General features: G+C 37.8%; 1 long non-coding RNA gene across 1 annotated transcript; it reads left to right on the forward strand.

Moving 5' to 3' along the window:
• The first annotated feature begins 11,840 nt into the window (after positions 1-11,840).
• Positions 11,841-17,332, forward strand: LOC134318931 (uncharacterized). The gene is made up of 5 exons (XR_010013444.1): positions 11,841-12,039; positions 12,178-12,233; positions 12,694-12,781; positions 13,038-13,188; positions 16,852-17,332. It is a non-coding gene; the product is annotated as an uncharacterized LOC134318931 (long non-coding RNA).
• The last annotated feature ends 1,085 nt before the right edge of the window (positions 17,333-18,417 follow it).

The raw sequence follows: 18,417 nt of genomic DNA on the forward strand, positions 1-18,417 counted from the left end.
ATCACTACAACCCAGCATGTTCACTTTGTTCACAAGATGCAGGGTTACACTGCACTGTAAAAAAATAAAAAGTTGAGCAAACTTAAAAATGTAAGGCAACCAGCTGCCTCACTTTTTTGAGTTTTCTCAACTTCAGGCATTCGTAGTTGTTCTAACTTATTTTATTCAGTTACCCTATAAGTTCACTCAAAAGAAAAATGTAAGTTAAATCAACCCTTTTTTAAAAGTAAAATCAAATAGTAATTGTAACTTTGTCCAACTTTAAATAGTGATTTGAGTGAACTAACAATTTAACTTAGCAAAGCAAGTTGGCACAACTGTTTGCTCCTGAAGTTGAGAAAACTCAAAAAGGTGAGGCAGCCAGTTGCCTTACATTTTCAAGTCTGCTTAACTTTTAAGTTTTTAAGTTGACTCAACATTTTACTTTTTAAGTTTACTAAACTGTTTTTAATTTAAAAAAAGCAGTTGCTAAAATGTTTTTTACAGGCAAAAGTTTTTTTACATATCTGAACTGGCATTTGGTAGCTCAGTGGTTGAGGTACTGGCCTAATATTCAGTAGGATGCCGGTTCAAGCCCCACCACTAAGTTTGGTCCCTGCAAGGCCCTTAAACCTCAATTGCTTGCATCATATTCAGCCACAATTGTAAGTCTCTTTGAGTAAAAGCATCTGCAAAATGTAAATAAATTAATGTTATGCTCTTAACAAGTATGAAAGAAATTAAAGACAATAAAAATTTTATTAAAATGTTTATTTGACTTTTACAACAGACATGTAAACCAACCATTAAAACCACCTCCTTGCTTCTACACTGTCAGCTCCACTTACCATATAGAAACACTTTGTAGTTCTACAATTACTGACTGTAGTCTATCTCTTTCTCTACATGCTTTGTTAGCTCCTTTCATGCTGTTCTTCAATGGTCAGGACCCCCACAGGACCCCCACAGAGCAGGTATTATTTAGGTGTTGGATGATTCTCAGCACTGCAGTGACACTGACATGGTGGTGGTGTGTTAGTGTGTGTTGTGCTGGTATGAGTGGATCAGACACAGCAGCGCTGCTGGAGTTTTTAAACACCTCACTGTCATTTCTGGACTGAGAATAGTCCACCAACCAAAAACATCCAGCCAACAGCGCCCTGTGGGCAGCGTCCTGTGACCACTGATGAAGGTCTAGAAGATGACCGACTCAAACAGCAGCAATAGGTGAGCGATAGAGTGTAGAGTGGACAATGAGTGGACACTATTTTAAAACTCCAACAGCGCTGCTGTGTCTGATCCACTCATACCAGCTCAACACACACTAACACACCACCACCATGTCAGTGTCACTGCAGTGCTGAGAATGATCCACCACCTAAATAATACCTGCTCTGTGGGGGTCCTGTGGGGGGCCTGACCATTGAAGAACAGGGTGAAAGCAGGCTAAAAATGTATGTAGAGAAACAGATGGACTACAGTCAGTAATTGTTGAACTACAAAGTGCTTCTATATGGTAAGTGGAGCTGATAAATTGTAGAAACAGAGTGTAGAAACAAAGAGGTGGTATTAATGTTAAGGCTGATCAGTGTATTTTAAGCCATACATATTTGCCACTCAGCAAAAATATAATTAACATCAATAAACAAACTGAACATAAAACATCTGAACATTCTGACACTGAAGAAACACTGAGAAATGGGAGTCTCTTCACAACGCAAAATAAAAAAAATCAACCTCAGCATCATCTGCATCCCTCCACCCCAACAAATGCACTCACCAGAAATCACTATCAACACCACCTGTATCCCTTAGAACAAATGAACTGATGCACTCACTCTCAATCACTAGAAATCACAAACTAATTCAAATCCAATACCCTAGATCTAAATAGATGCCCACTTGAAGTATACCCAAATTTTCAAATTTTACAAGTGTTCAAGGTAAACTGGTTTCCTATATGTTTACTAATCAGGTTACACACCAATCACGGCTGTCTGCTGATTAAACACAGAAGTCAGAGCTAAACCTTAACTTCAGTTAGCCCAAAGCCCCCCAAAAAGAAAAAAAAAAAGATTGATCAAACAGGTAAAAACAACATACCTTCTTTTAAAATATTGCCCCTTCTCTTACAAACGCAGTGAAACGTATGCACATATTCACACCACTCTCTTGCAGTCTATATGTGAAAGTACTTACTGGCCAGCACTCTAGCACCTCAGTAATTTGTTTTTGAAAGACTGCACTCTTGCAGAAAGATTAGTATCAAGGTTCATGAAAACCTTTTGAATGGTTTCAAAGGTGTACTTTAGTTCTTTTGGATACTGAATGTTCAAGGCATAAATCAGTCCAAACAAGAGAGCCATAGCAGTGGGTAGGTCCGGAATGTCATCAAGCACGATCTTTTCCTCAATAATCAAAGCAAGGTACCTTACATTTGGGTCTGTGTCAGTGAGGGCAACATCATCCTCAATAAGTGTTAAAATTCCTAACTTGACCCCATGTGTGTTGCCATCATCTCTATCCTGCAGGACAAACTCAAACTTCAGTTTACATTATATTTCATTATATTATATCATTATTATAGTGTATGACTTCCTATTATGTTAGACAGCATTGCATCAATCTAACGAAACAAAGGTAAAAACAAACCAAAATTAAGACTAATGACTGGGTTTGATGTCCTCTTACCAAGCAAGACTTTAGGAAGGAATTTGAAGAGCTTGAAGAGCTGTTGTCTTCCTATGTGCAATCACATTGGTTGTCTGAAAGACACACAAAAAAGTCATTAAACAAATTATATTTAACCACATCGGAACATAAGTCATGTTTATACGTAATTGTATTTTTGTACGAGATTTGCCAACAACAGCAAAATCATTGGAGAACTTCCATAGGTGGCAAATCTCGCAAAAAAGTAAATCACGTATAAACATCCTGGAGACGACAGCGAGTATAGGGAGCTTACTAAGAACTTTGTGGACTGGTGTGAACAAAGCTACCTTCAGATCAACACCAGTAACACAAAAGAGCTGGTGGTGGACTTTCAAAGGATTAAGTTACAACAACTGAAACCGGTGAACATCCAGGGACGGAATATTGACCACCATGTTCACCTTAACAATAAACTAGACTGGTCTGATAATACACAGGCACTGTACAAGAAATGTCAAAGGAGGAGGCTCCGGTTGTTTGGAATACAGGGGACCCTTCTTTTTACAACTCAGTGGTGGCTTTGGCCATTTTCTATGGAGTTGTCTGCTGGGGTAGCAGCATTACTGCTACCTGCGGACAGGAAGAAACTGGATAAACTGGTCAGGAAAGCGAGTTCTGTCCTGGGCTGCATTAAAGCAATAAGCCACGAGAGGCCGTGCATTACTGTGATTTTAGCACGGGGATGACGTTTTTGGCACGACGCGAAGCGGAGTGCCTAAAACTTCTTTCCCCGTGCTAAAATCATAACAGTAATGCACGGTCTCGAGTGGCTTATTGCTTTTATAAAACGGCGGTCAACATAAAATATAATAAATACAACAATGTTTAATTCATAAATGTATTTATTGTGTATAAACTTACAATAAAGCATTCTTCCGCGACGCAAAATAGTTCGATTAACAGTGTTGCTAGGCAACATGAGGGCGAAAATAACATTAACTTTCTCTATTTAGTGGCGTATTAATATGGAATGATGTGAGGTGGTCCTAGGTGTGCGTTTATCGGGGATTTTACAATGGCTTCGAACGCGGCTCAGCCAATCAGATTTTAGGACCGGAACTATCCGTTTTATAACCTGGATTTAGTGCAGGCAGTAGCAGAAAGAACGATGATGGCCAAGCTTTTAAACTTAATGGAGAACACCTCCCACCCACTGTATGAGACAGTGGCAACACTGGGCAGCTCTTTTAGTGACAAGCTACAGGATACCTACAGGATTTCTTCCTTCTTATGTCAGGCTTTATAACCAGCACCGCCACAAGCACAGACAATCAGTCACCATCACAATAGTTTTACATGATCTTAATCTGCTCTCAGTTAACATAACCCTGGATCAAGTGCAATACCTTTTTACAATTTGTGCAATACTATTTTGGCATTTATGCAATACACTTATAAAACTGAATATTTGTTCAACTCAATTCAACTGAACATACAATATTGGAATTGTGAGAAGACTGCAAGTGTATGCTACTAATATCTAAAAGGTGGGAACAAACAGTTGTATAATGAGTGAATAACAATTAAAAACAAATGAAATATCACAAAAATTCAACAGTATCAGTATAACAGAGGCTGAAAAATATACAACCCCAAATCAGAATAAGTTGGGACAGTATGGAAAATGCAAATAAAATCAAAACACAGTGTTCCTTACATTGACTTTTATTTGATGTCAGACAGGATGAACCTGAGATATGTTATGTTTAATCTGCTCAACTTCATTTAATCTATTAATAAACATCCATTCCTGCATTTCAGGCCTGCAACACATTCCAGAAAAAGTTGGGACGGGGGCAATTTAGGGCTAGTAATGAGGTGAAAAAACGAAATAATTATATGATTTTAAACAAGTGATGTGAACAGATGATTGTGATCATGGTTTGGTACAAAAGCAGAATCCAGGAAAGGCTGAGAGTCTCTGATGAGTAAAGATGATCAGAGGATCCAGTTCGTCCACAAATGTATGAGAAAATGTTTAAAAACAATGAACCTCAAAGAAAGATTGGAAGGGATTTGCATGTTCTCCCTCTACAGTGCAGAATATCATTAAACCATTCAATGAATCAGGAGGAATTTCAGTGCATAAAGGGTGCAAGCTTAAGATATAACCACATGGGTGAGGGATTAGTTTTAGTTATCAAACCTTCATCAAGCTCTACAATACAGAGTTACTGCACTAATTATACTTAACACTTTACTGTGCAAAAAGATGCCTTATGTTACCCATGTTAAAAATGCAAAAACGACGAGCCCGTACTGCTGCACATCTTAAGACGAATTTGCAGGAAGAACAAGACAAAATAAAAGCTGAAACCATAAATCACTTGGTCTTCTCTGTGCCAAAACTTCTTTTAAGTGGAGAAAAGGAATGGCAAAATTACAAATTGGTAAATGCTTTACTGTCCAAACTGTTTTTGGAATGTGTTACAGGTCTGAAATGCAGGAATGGATGTTTATTAATAAATGAAATGACATTGAGCAGATAAAAGATGAAATATCTCAGGTTCATCCTGTTATATCAAATAAAAGTCAAAGTCAGTGTAAGAAACTTTGGGTTTTTTATCATTATTTGCATTTTCCATACTGTCCAAACTTTTTCCGATTTGGGGTTGGACTACAATTATGGTTATTCACTTTCCCTTCAACTGTGCAAGCTACAATATTTAAACTGTGGAATAAATAAAAAAAGTGAATTTCAAATATATGGTATCATGTCCCCATGCTCAACTATTAGAAATATCAAGACCCAGTAATACATCATTACCTGGTTATCAAGTTTGTCTAAAAGAGTTTTCAACCCCTCTCCAAAAGCTACACTTCTTGATCTATACAGTCTGATAAGCTTTACTGCAAGTTCATCCAACGATGAGAAAAAAGTGTCTGAGTGGAATTCCTGTAATTCTGTAAAACTCTATGCAGACCTATCACACAAAAATGCCATTTAAACAGATTCAAAGATAAATCATACTAATCTTCAGTCAAGTGATTTTAAATATATGAACTTACCTGCTCTTCCATGAACAATGCTGGCCACTGTGTCATAATATCACCCACCAGGGGTTCTTCATCCACTATTTCTCTCCTTCGTAAAGCAAATGTCAGCTCCATTTTGGAGTTGATAAATGCTAGGTTGGGGTGTTTCAGTCTGCATCAGTCTGCCCCACTGGAATGTCAGGGAGAAAATTGACCTCACATCTTCTTGCTTTCTTTAGACGATGCCTAAAACCTTCTCCGAGTCTTTTTTGGTTGACATTGACTTCATTGCAACCTGTGGTTCGTAATTTTTGGCGGTAATTACCAAGCTTAAATTTAATGCTTGTGGTCCAGCTATCATAACCTGTTCCAAAGCTAGGATCTTTGAGACATGGATGTCTGTCAATTAATGCTGCAGCCACCAACTCTATCTCTTTTCTGTTTGGGTATGCTTTGTATGAAAAAACAGCATGAGCTATGGCATTTAAGATGTCCATTTTAATCTCTCTCGACACTGTAAGCAGTGTTCCATGTTCTCTGAACATCTTGTTCCCTTTGGTAAGTCTCAGTTCAACATCATATGAAAATGTAGGGATGGGGAAAGGAAATGGCCACTGCTGTGAATTTTCATGCTGTCTAAAAGCCATGCATAAGGATCTTTGGTTTAAGCTGGATGATCCAGAAGATGCCATACTGGCTGTGTCCAGGGAGGATTTGGATGTCACATCATCTGACTTTTCATATACTTTGATAATTTTTAATACAGCTCTTTCTGGTGGAAGCTCAGATATTTCAGTTAAATTACAGAGTTCATTGCCAAACTCAGGATCCTCAAACTGAATCATAAAGTCCTCTGTGAGTTGGAGCCTATCTTGAAGAATAGTTTTTAAGTGACTGACTGAGTTGAGGGTTTCGGTTATATTAAGTCTTCTGATGTTTTCAGGATCCAGCACAACACGAAGCAACATGTTCTGTGAAAACAAAACACTATTAAGATGGTGGTAGTTTCTTCTACTGAAATGGCACATTTCACAATAACTTTGGTGTTCCACCAAATAATATCAGTGAAGAAGAGACTTCTTTAAGGAGATCATAGCTTTTCCTTGAACTGTGTATGATGTCAGAGGATGGTGATCATTAAGGTCTTCTGGGTCAAGAATTTCAACTGTGCTCATTTCAGAAACCTCATAACACCTGTAATGCTCAATATACCATGCGGAAAGCTTTCTACAAATGAAAGACACTGTGTTGGCATTCACATGTACACTGAGAATCCTAAAAAATTCTGGCAACCCACTGAGTTCTCCAGAAGACAAAACCATGCCCTCACTATAGTGAACACCATACAGATGTACATCTGAAGCAAGGTTTACAGTCTCCACATTCGGATACTTTTGCTGTACTGCAGTCTTTTGCTGCACATCTAGTGTGCATATTCTGACTTTTTTGATCTTCTGCACAGACAGAGCTGGAGGAAAGAGACTTGGACTGCTTAGGTAGTGAGCCATCATGAGCTGGTGTTTAGTTGCCAAGGTCAGGAGAATATTCTTAAAATTGTGCACATCACTTACAACCCTTTTGAAGTAGCTATGTTTTGCCTCAAACCTCATGGTCCACAGCTCTACCAGAGGGCCAAAGCACGTAATCAAAAAGGCATAGTGCTCAATATAGTGATGTTTTGGTCTTAGTTTCAGGTCTGGGAATGTCTCTTTAATCAGCTGTTTGTGATCAAGAATCTTTCGCTCTAGCCAGGACAAGGATGCTGCTGAGAACTCTGTTGACACCACCAGCTCAACAATGTCTTTCAACTCCATTAATATCTCCCATGATGGGTCTTGCTCTGGTACATAACTGCCAATCATTAATGGCAAAAGTCGAAGCAATGCCCAGTTCTCATGTCCGTTCCCACCTACTGTTTTCTTTGTGAAGCTAGACTGTGTTATTATTTTGGGTCGGTTTATCTTATCAGAGTGCTTGTAAGGGAAGGACTTGATACAACTGTTCAGCTTATTCAGAGAGAAATATCCCTTTTTTATGAGTTCCTTTAAGCAAACTGACAACTCATATGGTACTATTCCCTCAAAAAAGTCATGTAAGATGTCTGGTGGAAATCCTGTTACTGGATGAAAATAGGATAAGTACCTAGCAAGAACACACTCTTTTTTTACACCCAGTTTTCTGGTGAGTTGATCATTGTCTTTGAGCTCTTCTGTGATGAGGTTGTGCTGTTCAATAGTTCTTAGCTGAAAACAACTGGCATCCAGTGTCTGTATGTCATCTTTACTGGCAATACAAAATCGACACAGGTTTTCAGCTTGAAAACTTTCTTGAAAGCCTGCAAGGCTGTGGGCTGCAAGATTGTCAGCACATACACAATACACAGTTCCTTTGATCTTATTATTAAGATGTTTTACAAACACACCTTGCTGTTCTAGATGACGCAAGTCTTTAATCAGTGGATCAAAAAACTTGTCATAGCCAAATGTCTTTACATCACAGCTTTTCCCTAGTAGAGCAAGTTGTATTGAGGCAAGTGTTGAGCGGAATTTTGTTGGTAAATTCAGTAGCACCCAATAAACAGCAGTAATCTTATGGACCTTCCTTGATGTCCCCAGTGGATTACAGATCTCAAAGTCATCAATGTAGACACCAATTGAAAGACAATCACTTTGACAGCCTAAAAGCAGATTGTCTTGAAAATACTGGCCACTACGTGTAGACTTATATTGCCCAGGCAACTTATCATCAACAAAAACAGCTTTTTCCAATACATCTACTCTGTTCAACAAAACCTCGATAACTCTTAATACTGAGACATAAACAAAAGTGTTGGGCTGCAGTCTTTCATAAAAATACTCAACTTTGTCAATCACTTAAAAATTTTCTTTAAAATATGCTGTCCTTCTATGTTCTGTGGAAAGTCTGCCTTTTTCTGCAGTGCTCAAAGGCAAGGGATTTGTTTTATGCACTGCTTCTGATATCAGTTCTGACAGCTCCTCTGTTAATGAGTTGTCAACATCATGTTTCTGTAAAATACACTTGATTGATTCCTTTGCAGCAAGCTTGGAAAAGGACAGAATGTCACTTAATCCACTTAAAATTTCCTGGGTTGCACTTTTTGAAATGTGCAATATACTCTGCATGTACAATATAAATGAGGCAAGTTTGTGTTCAAGTGTCAGATAGTCCACAGGCTCTGGATAAGAGGTTGTTTCAGGTACAGGAAAAACTACTGTAATAGAGTCATCAGCTAAGGGTTGAGGATCAGGCTGAAGATAATTTCTTTCTTCAGACAATGGCAGTTCAATGTTCCAAGACACATCTTGCTGAGAGGTCACAGATGGGCGAAATTCTTCAAAGGCATGTGACCTATGTCTCCGAGATATGTGACTACTAAAAGTTGAAAGAATATTTGTTGTAAGCTGGCAGTTCCTAAAAGGACACTTGACAGTTTCACGTCTCCTCAAATGACACCTGATGTGATTTAAAAAAGTTTTTGGCTCGCAAATATCTCTAAAGTCACAGGTTTCACACAAAAAATCAAAATGTGTTGCTTGTTGTGGAGTTTGCCTGTGTGCCCGTGATAAATGTGACTTTAATGCACCTGTAGTTTTGAAAGAGCACACACAGTCAAGATACAAACATGGCAGTGGCCAGGAGCGCCCTTGGTAATGGCATAATCGGTAATGTTTAAGTAGCACTTCTGGACTGGGATTTGCAAATTTGCACTGTTTACATTGCATTTTAATCTGCAAAAACAAAAAATTTTAAAATTATATATATATATATATATATATATATATATATATATATATATATATATATATATATATACATTTTTACATTTAAATTTAAACAATATGATGGTTTAGCTCTAGTTCAATAATCAAATGCACAGTAAATCAGCTAAAGTTCAAGTATGTATGAAATTAGAAAAGTTTAAATAATGGACAACAAGCATATTAATGTTTAAAAGTTTGCAACTATATACAACTGTCCATGTACTGTAATTCTGGCTATAGTTAGTTTGGGAGTCCTGTGTGCATAATTCACTGTGGCATCCTAGTATGAATAAATCAGGAGTACTACAAACACACTGACATAGATTGAAATATTTCAAGACCATACATCACGGACCCGCTTACTGTGAAATATGCGATTTGCTCTGAAACTCAAAATGTAAGGCTTGTGTTTAGCGATTTAACATTTTTCATTTTCATTTCATTTGCGTATGAAATATGAGGCGCAATATGGGGCGGTTGTAGCAATCATACCGCATCATAATTAGGTTCAACATACTTTTCTGTGGTTTAATCAAGTGTTTTCACCCTTTTTGGACCCCACCCCCACCCCCAAATAACATAATTGACAACCTAAAATAATATAATAAACGTTGTCCACATCATACATACGATGCAATTTTGCTAATTGAAAATATTACTTCAAAAAGATAATACAACCCGATCCCAAGTGAGCCGATTCTATCAGCACATTATGGTTCAATTTTGTAAATCGTAAGCGGTTCTTACTTTTGATGTAGATAAGAGCAGAAAACGTTCCTTCACAGAGTCAAGCAGAGACAAAAGTTCATCAGTTACTAAGTTGGTTATCGGGATCATTTGCTCTGACTGACAGAAAACTTGTAGCTCCACAGACAGAACGACTCTGAGTCGGTTCCCGCTCTGTGGTAATACTCAGTTTAATTAAGCCTGAACTTTTTATGGTAAGAGAGACACACAAAATGTTCTGTAGTAGTTGGTGTTTATTTAAAACAGCAACATTCATTAATAACAGTAAAAACGGAGAAATGACTGGGAAAAGAAACTTACGCGGCTCTTTATATAAACCGACTCCTGAATCACTTGTATCGATACTGTGAACAGAGCATCTCGCATCCTATAAAAGCAGCCGTTGCTTTTGTCACCGGTTTATCTTCACTAGCTCTAGTTTTAATCATGTACTAACTGCTTCCAAACGAGCTGTAGTTAAAATTACAGTACATTTACTAGCAGTTGGATATAGCTGCAAACTTTTAAACATACTGTTGTCTATTGGTGAGACAACTCTGTATTGTTAGCAAACCTCGACTAGCTGTCACGATTTTTTTTTATTTGTGACGTAAATAACGTTTACGCTACAACAAAAATGCCATGCATCTGTTAACTTTTAAACATAAGTTAATAGCTTGGGATACCTACCACAATCAGGGGAAAATAACTTTACCGAGCTCTCTGCGTCCTCCACGTCCGTTAAAATTCAACTCGAAGGCGGGAAAATGAATGGAGAAGTGCGCATGCGCCGTGATAGAACGTACTCAGTTTCAATGAGAGCTAAAGAATGTAATTTAGCTCAACTCTGTTTGTCACGTCAGTAGAGCTTCTAATGAAAAAAATCCGCTCAACTAATTTTTATACATTACCTCAACATTTGTAAAGACTGTTTGCTCGTTCAACTTTAAATTCTTATTCCACTTTACGATTTGGAAGTTAGACTTTTTACAGTGTGTAACAAATTGCTGTAGTTTTTACAGTAAAATCGTACAGTAAATTACTGTTTTATGCTTTTCCATGGTTATACTGTAGAACGCAAAGCATTTTGGGTCATAATGTGCTTACAACTGCCAGCTGTAAATTTAGCAAAAAACAGGCGGTTATTTTGCCTGCTGTAAAATCGCAAAATTCCAAGGATTTACTGCTGTGTCGTGAGTTTCTTGCTGCCTCTATCAGCCGTTCAGACAAGTAACGGAGAGCTTTGTAAGTATAAACACCCATTTCTTTTTTAAAACGCACCAATAGTGTGACCAAGTTTATGAAAATACTATACGTTTAGTACTTTTTATAAAACTAGCGCTAGCAATCTGTGGTAATACAGTCACTTTGGGATATGTGCAAACTGCGTACCAACAAAGGTAACGTAAAAAAAACTATTGGTAATAGTCACACATTTATTAGTAAGCAAAATCGTGCAAGTTAAAGAAGGTATAAATCTCAATGCTATCGTTTGTGTTTTAAAAGACGCTAAAGAAGTAGCTCTATACGGACTACTTAGTATTTTACTTATTTACTATTTTGCTAAGTTCAAACGACTGCATTCCTTTATTTATGATGTTTAAGTAAACAGCATCAAAGTAATGAGCTGTTTAATTTACTATTTTTAAGTTTAAATATTCGTTTTAGACTTGAAATAAGCAATATACATTTGCATGTTGTGTGAAAACGAATGTAATACTCTTCTTGCCTTTACCCAGCACTTGAAAGTGCATAAAAATGCACCAAATCCACCGGACCTACTGTACTGGTACCATGCATTGTTCTTCTGCTAATGGCATACTTTAAGGAGAAGTCTGATGGACTGATTTTTGAAGTTGATGTAAGTATTAATTTGATTTGCTTTTACTTAGTGAAGATATATGAGCTTAAACTCTAATTCTAAGACTGCTTGTATTTATTCCAGAATAAATCTCAAACTGTGTCAATAATTTGAGTTTATGTATATCCTGTGTTTTAGGCCATGGACACACCGGCCACTTTCTTTGCCAGACTCTCCAAGACTGATTTTTCAAGGTAGTGAACTAATGTATTATTTTGGCATGAAGGGAAAAAATTTTTCAAACTGGGCTCTATTTTCTCATTGTTTTGGGTTAATATTTTTACTAGGGACAAAAATGATCAGTTGATTCAGTCTTTATTTAAAATGTCAAACTTCCATTTTTCACTGATAATAACATTATAAACCGGTCTGTGGTAAAAGTGGTTTATTTAGATTTTTGGAACATTCTCTAGCAGTATTGTTGATTCAACTCAACATTAAATTTTATTATTTTTGCCTCTAAAAATATGAATCCAAAATTATTAGAAAGTAGGGCTCAGATCTGGTTGTTTTCCTTTAAATATTTGCTTGGTCTTATTAAAGGTATTAATATGCATAAATGTTTATTAATTTAATGTGAAATAATGACTTCAGTGAAGTGGATGATTAGTATTGAGGATCAGGTGGTCATGTCTTCACACTCCAACTTTGCAGCAGGCCTGGCAGCTTTGTTTGACTCATTCTATAATTTCAACCTGGAATACCAAGAGGAAGCCTCATGCACTCTCGAATTCATCTAAAGGTAAATTATGGTTTTTATGCGTGGATTAACTGTGAAATACAGCTCTCAGTATTCACAGATCAGTTAATTAATTTGAAACAAAACCTCATACATAGTACCACAGAGCAATCTCTGAGCAGAAACTAAAATTGTTTAGATTTTTATACATTTTTCAAAATATTTAACTTTTTTGTAAGGCTACAAAGTATAGATGTAAGTAACTTTAAAGTAGCATTAAAAGTCTGCATTATAACATCTTTTTGTGTGATATTTCTAGGTGCTTTGTGGGGATTAACCCAACCACTGGCTCCAAGAACTCTGCTGAAAAGGTTATCAGCAAAAAAGTGGCAAAGTAGTGGAGAAAAAGAAACACTCAATGAATGCTAATGTTTGCAGTCTTCTAAGAAAACTAATGGATTTTGAGTAATGTAAGTTGAATGAAAATGTTGTGACCACAGCAGAGATAGGCCTACACAAAAGTTCTCTGTTTTTCATGCTATGTTTAGGGTTTTAGAATGTAGAATGAAGTTTGGATTTACACTTTTTTTGTGGCCTACATTTTATATGCATTTTAAAAAAGTCTGCCAAATGCCGAAAATGTAAATGTAAATGTAAAAGTATATGGGGCTTTACAAAAGTTGTTCAGTCCAGTGTGTGCTTATTCTATGCCAGTTTGTTTCCTATGTAAAATTATATATATTTTCAAGCTTTTTCTTAGCGTAGGTGCTTTGGAAAAGTTCCTCCTGTAGTTTTAATTTTGACACTGAAGTCCTGTATATGTCTTTTCAAGTACAGTCTTATACAAAAGGGGACATCCCTGGTCAAAATCCATATAATACACCGGTCAGCTATAACATTAAAACCTCCTTCTAGATTCTACACACACTGTCCATTTTATCAGCTCCACTTACCATATAGAAGCACTTTGTAGTTCTACAATTACTGACTGTAGTCCACCTGTTTCTTTGCATGCTTTGTTAGCTCCTTTCATGGTCAGGACTCTCCCAGGACCACCACAGAGCAGGTATTATTTGGGTGGTGGATCATTCCCAGCAGTGCAGTGAAACTGACATGGTGGTGGTGTGTTAGTGTGTGTTGTGCTGGTATGACTGGATCAGACACAGCGGCGCTGCTGGAGTTTTTAAACACCTCACAGCTTCTGCTGGAAGATGACCAACTCAAACAGCAGCAATAGATGAGCGATCATCTCTGACTACAAGGTGGACCAACTAGGTAGAAGTGCCTAACAGAGTGGACGGTAAGTGGACACAGTATTTAAAAACTCCATCAGCGCTGCTGTGTCTGATCCAGTCATACCAACACAACACACACTAACACACCACCTAAATAATACCTGCTCTGTGGTGGTCCTCTGGGGGTCCTGACCATTGAAGAACATGGTGAAAGTGGGCTAAAAAGTATGCAGAGAAACAGATGGACTATAGTCAGTAATTGTAGAACTACAAAGTGCTTGTATATGGTAAGTGGAGCTGATAAAATGGACAGTGAGTGTAAAAAAAGGAGGTGGTTTTAATGTTATAGCTTATCAGTGTATTTACATATATTTTCTTAATGGTCTGCAGAAAAATGTCATTAATTTAACTTACTGATACAAATAGACAAAATGTTATTTAAGCAAAGGGGGTCAACACTATTGTATAGATAGATAGATAGATAGATAGATCTATCCCTAAGGAGCACACTATGGTAACACGAAAAAAAGCTCCTTACAGCACACAAGCACATGTAAACATAAGAACATAACATAGTCACACAACGAGCCACGGGTTAGGGATGTAGGGATAGGAAAGTAACCAAACTACGACAAGCAGCCCCAGCGATTCGCAGCCAGTATGCCGGCGCGCACTGCAGACCCGTCCTGCCGTATTGGTGGGATTAAGCTAAGAAGTTTGGAAGGCGTCGGGTGATGGGTTGGGAAAATGTCAGTTCTTTCATTCCTGCAAAAAGTCTGTACAAAGTTCGCGATAAGATGGCGACACAGCAGTTGCTGCCCAGAATGAAAACAGTCAACATACATAGAACAGGGGAGGGAGGGTGAGATGACCCTTAGCGCAGATCTTCCGGAGGAATTTCCTTATCAGCGAGGCCATGCTGATAGCAGGGAAAGCCAAAGAGCAGAAATGACCTGTTTTTGTAATCCGAACACGGTTAAAAATTTCCTTAACACATGCTCTGCGATTGATTCAGTCTCTGATTCAAATCCCTTTGCAAAGCCGCTAGTTTCTCCAAGATAAATTCCATATTGCGATTCATAGTCACAGTCTGAGTTCCGACGGCTTTGCCCATCATATCAATCAAATTGGGCAGTTTCTGGGGACCCTTGACAACTGACCCAACTCTTTTATTTTCCCGATACAGCAGAGTAAAGCCTAATCCAATCAGCAAAGACCCCACAATCACAGTTCCGAATAGGTAAACATCTTCTATGTCCTCTAACGAAAGAGGTGCCAGGCACACGACTCTCTACTTCGCCCACGAGTCCATCGCGTATCCTGCCATCTGCATTCCGCCGGGAACTCCTCGTTGAGAAGATGGTGTCAATAGCATTCAGAGACCATTTAACCAAATCCATAATTTGTTCTTCGAAGAGCAGTGCTAAGAGAATCTCTAAAGAGTAGAGTAGACGAGACAATATATACAGAAGAAGCCAAGCAGGAGAGATAAGGGAGCAGGGAACAGTGTGTCCGCCTTCCACGAGAGCTTGGAGAGAGAGAGAGATTCTAACAGAATCTATAAAATGATATAAGACACATTGTCAGTGTTTAATGTAACTGGTTTTAGATAATGCCAGCCTTGGGTCCAGACTAGTGAACACCAATCCTGTTCCTGGAGTTCTGCCTTTCAGTTCCTGTCTGTATCTACAGTCAGGATTCATTAGATGTCCATTGAATCTAAACACAGAAAGGTATATTTAGGATCAGGGTTGTTGACCACTGATCCAGACTAAAGTTGTTTAGATGATGTATAAAATGATTACATTTAAAGTTAGAATTTTTCCAAATGCTATTGGTAAACTTAGCATTCTGTCTGTAATATTTAACATAGCTTTTCTTGTTACTGCCAGATATTTAAATCAATATATTTTATATTGTTTTTTATTGATTCTGTTAGAATCTGGCAATAAATGAAGCACATATTGCATATTGCACATATTATTTTGATATTAAAAATGCTTCATGAAACATAAGCTGTTGTATGGTTTGTTATTTGTAGATGTGCATAATTCATATAGTAATTTGTCAAAAACATTTCTCAAACCAGAGCTCTAATGAAGTAAGATAACAGAGAGTAGCTGTAATTTTCCTGTACTATATCAGTTAATATTTTACAGTCTTTAACTGGCAACCGAGTTGCCAGGTATATACTGTAATAATAAAAAATTACAGCGAATTTTTGTATATATTTTTACAGTATTATAATATATTTATTCTTAATGACTTGCTGTAAAAAAGTGGTAGTCAACTGTAAATAATTTACAGTAAATTACCATTCCAATAAAACAATAATTGATTGTAATTCAAATCCGTAGTAATTTACTGTAATTTTACAATACTTTATTGGCAACTTTTTTGCCAATAACTTACTGTAAAATTTACAATAAATTTTTTACAGTGTACTTATAGTTCCAAGATTTAAAAAGATCACAGCTGGTGGAAGAGCATTGTCTTACAAAGCCCCACAACTTTGGAATAATCTTCCTGCCTCTGTTCGGGATTTGGACACAGTCTCAATGTTTAAGTCTAGACTGAAAACATATTTATTTTCTCAGGCTTTTGATTAGTATAGACAAAGGAGCAGAGCTTGGGGGTTCTTGGTCATAGAAACTTGTGGTGATCAGGGATGTTGGGTTGCTGTCGTTCTGCCTCTCTTGTCCAATCACTCAGGTTTGATGATGGTGGGGAGGTGGGCGCTGATGTCCTGTGAAAGCCTTCATGACCTTGTTACCTGCTTGCTCTTCCTTTAAGTGTAATAATTAGGGCTGCCGGAGTCTAAAACTCTCTGTAAAACTGATATTTTTCTCAACTCACGTTTTACATTTTTAACTACAGTTTCTGTTGTTTTACCCCGAGGTCCTTCTGATGGAAACCTGTTTACCTGCCCGAGATTAAGGAATAAAGTCAAGACTGCCGTGCCAACAATGCTGCTCCTGCCGGATGTGACGGGACCTGAAGTGTTTGCACCAAGGATGTCAAGAACTCACTACAGACTTTATTACAGACTGGACTGAATAATAACTCTATTATTATTTATTTGCTAGTTATAACTTTTAGTTCATTTTAATTCTGTGTTTGTATGATTTGTGTAAATACTATTTATTTAAAGTATCCCCCAGACCACCCTAGAAGGATGGGCCCTGCTGAGTCTGGTTCCTCTCAAGGTTTCTTCCTGTAATTTTAAGGGAGTTTTTCCTTGCCACTCTCGCCCTCGGCTTGCTCAACAGGAGTTTTTGTATCTGTTGGTCCTGGATCTTGTAAAGTTGCTTTGAGACAATTGTCTCTGTAATTGTCTATTGTAAAAAGCGCTATATAAATAAAGTTGACTTGACTTGAATTCAGCAGGCTTAACTTTCCGATCAGATGCTGAGGAATGATTGTGTTGAATGGTGAACTGAAGTCTATGAACAGCATTCTACCATAAGTGTCCTGTTTGTTCAGATACGTAAATGGCCTAATGGCCTAGATGCCCTGCCACATGTGCCGCATATCCCTGGTGTTCTGAAAGTGGCCATGGATTCTCTTTATTATTCTAAAAGCCACCCTAGCACCAGCTCTGTCCTCAGTAGTACTTGGATAGAAGTTAACATATTGATGAAATTTAGAAAGCTCTGACCTGTGTAATTAAAATATCCTGCAACATTAAACAGGAGTGGATGAGGATATTATTAACCAGGTGCCAGACAAAACAGTTTCACATGTTTCTAATTACCTCCTTCCTTAAAACAGACTATTTAGATAGATAGATAGATAGATAGATAGATAGATAGATAGATAGATAGATAGATAGATACTTTATTAATCCCGAAGGAAATTGAGGTAAAATGGGTGCTTCTTTATAAATGGGGACAAACACTCACACACAAACACAACTACCAGTGAGATAAGCTCACATGATGTGTGATATGGAAATTGATGCCTAGCGTGACATGTCTCTGCTTTAGGACACTTATGACTTATGGAGCAATGGAGTCAAATAATGTGTTATAAATGTTGAGTTTTTAGCACTGAAGTGCTGTTCGTTTGCCACGCTTGATAGCACTTTGCCTCCTGTTGTTTGTACAGCGCTTGATGCTAAAACAGGTTAATGTGTAAGCAGTTGCTAATCGTGGTGGCCCCACAGGTGGGGCAGTGCATGTGGTCTCCACCTGGGTGGGCATCGGTTATGAGGGTGCCCTTGTTCAGATAGCCTTCAATGCTTCGAAGCAATGTCAGTGTCCTTCTGGTCCAGCCTGATGTGGCAGTGCATGTGGGCTCCACCTGGTAAGGCAGGGGTTATGATGGTGCCCATAATATCAGTAGTCCCTGACTGATGACATACTGGTTATAACCTCTTAATTTCTGGTCCTTTCACCTTGCAGATGGCTTCACACTAGTGGGAAATAAGGTTTAAGCTCAAAGGTGAAGCTGTGCCCTACAAAG

Source organism: Trichomycterus rosablanca, chromosome 8, assembly GCF_030014385.1.
Source record: "Trichomycterus rosablanca isolate fTriRos1 chromosome 8, fTriRos1.hap1, whole genome shotgun sequence".
NCBI classification, from domain to species: domain Eukaryota; kingdom Metazoa; phylum Chordata; class Actinopteri; order Siluriformes; family Trichomycteridae; genus Trichomycterus; species Trichomycterus rosablanca.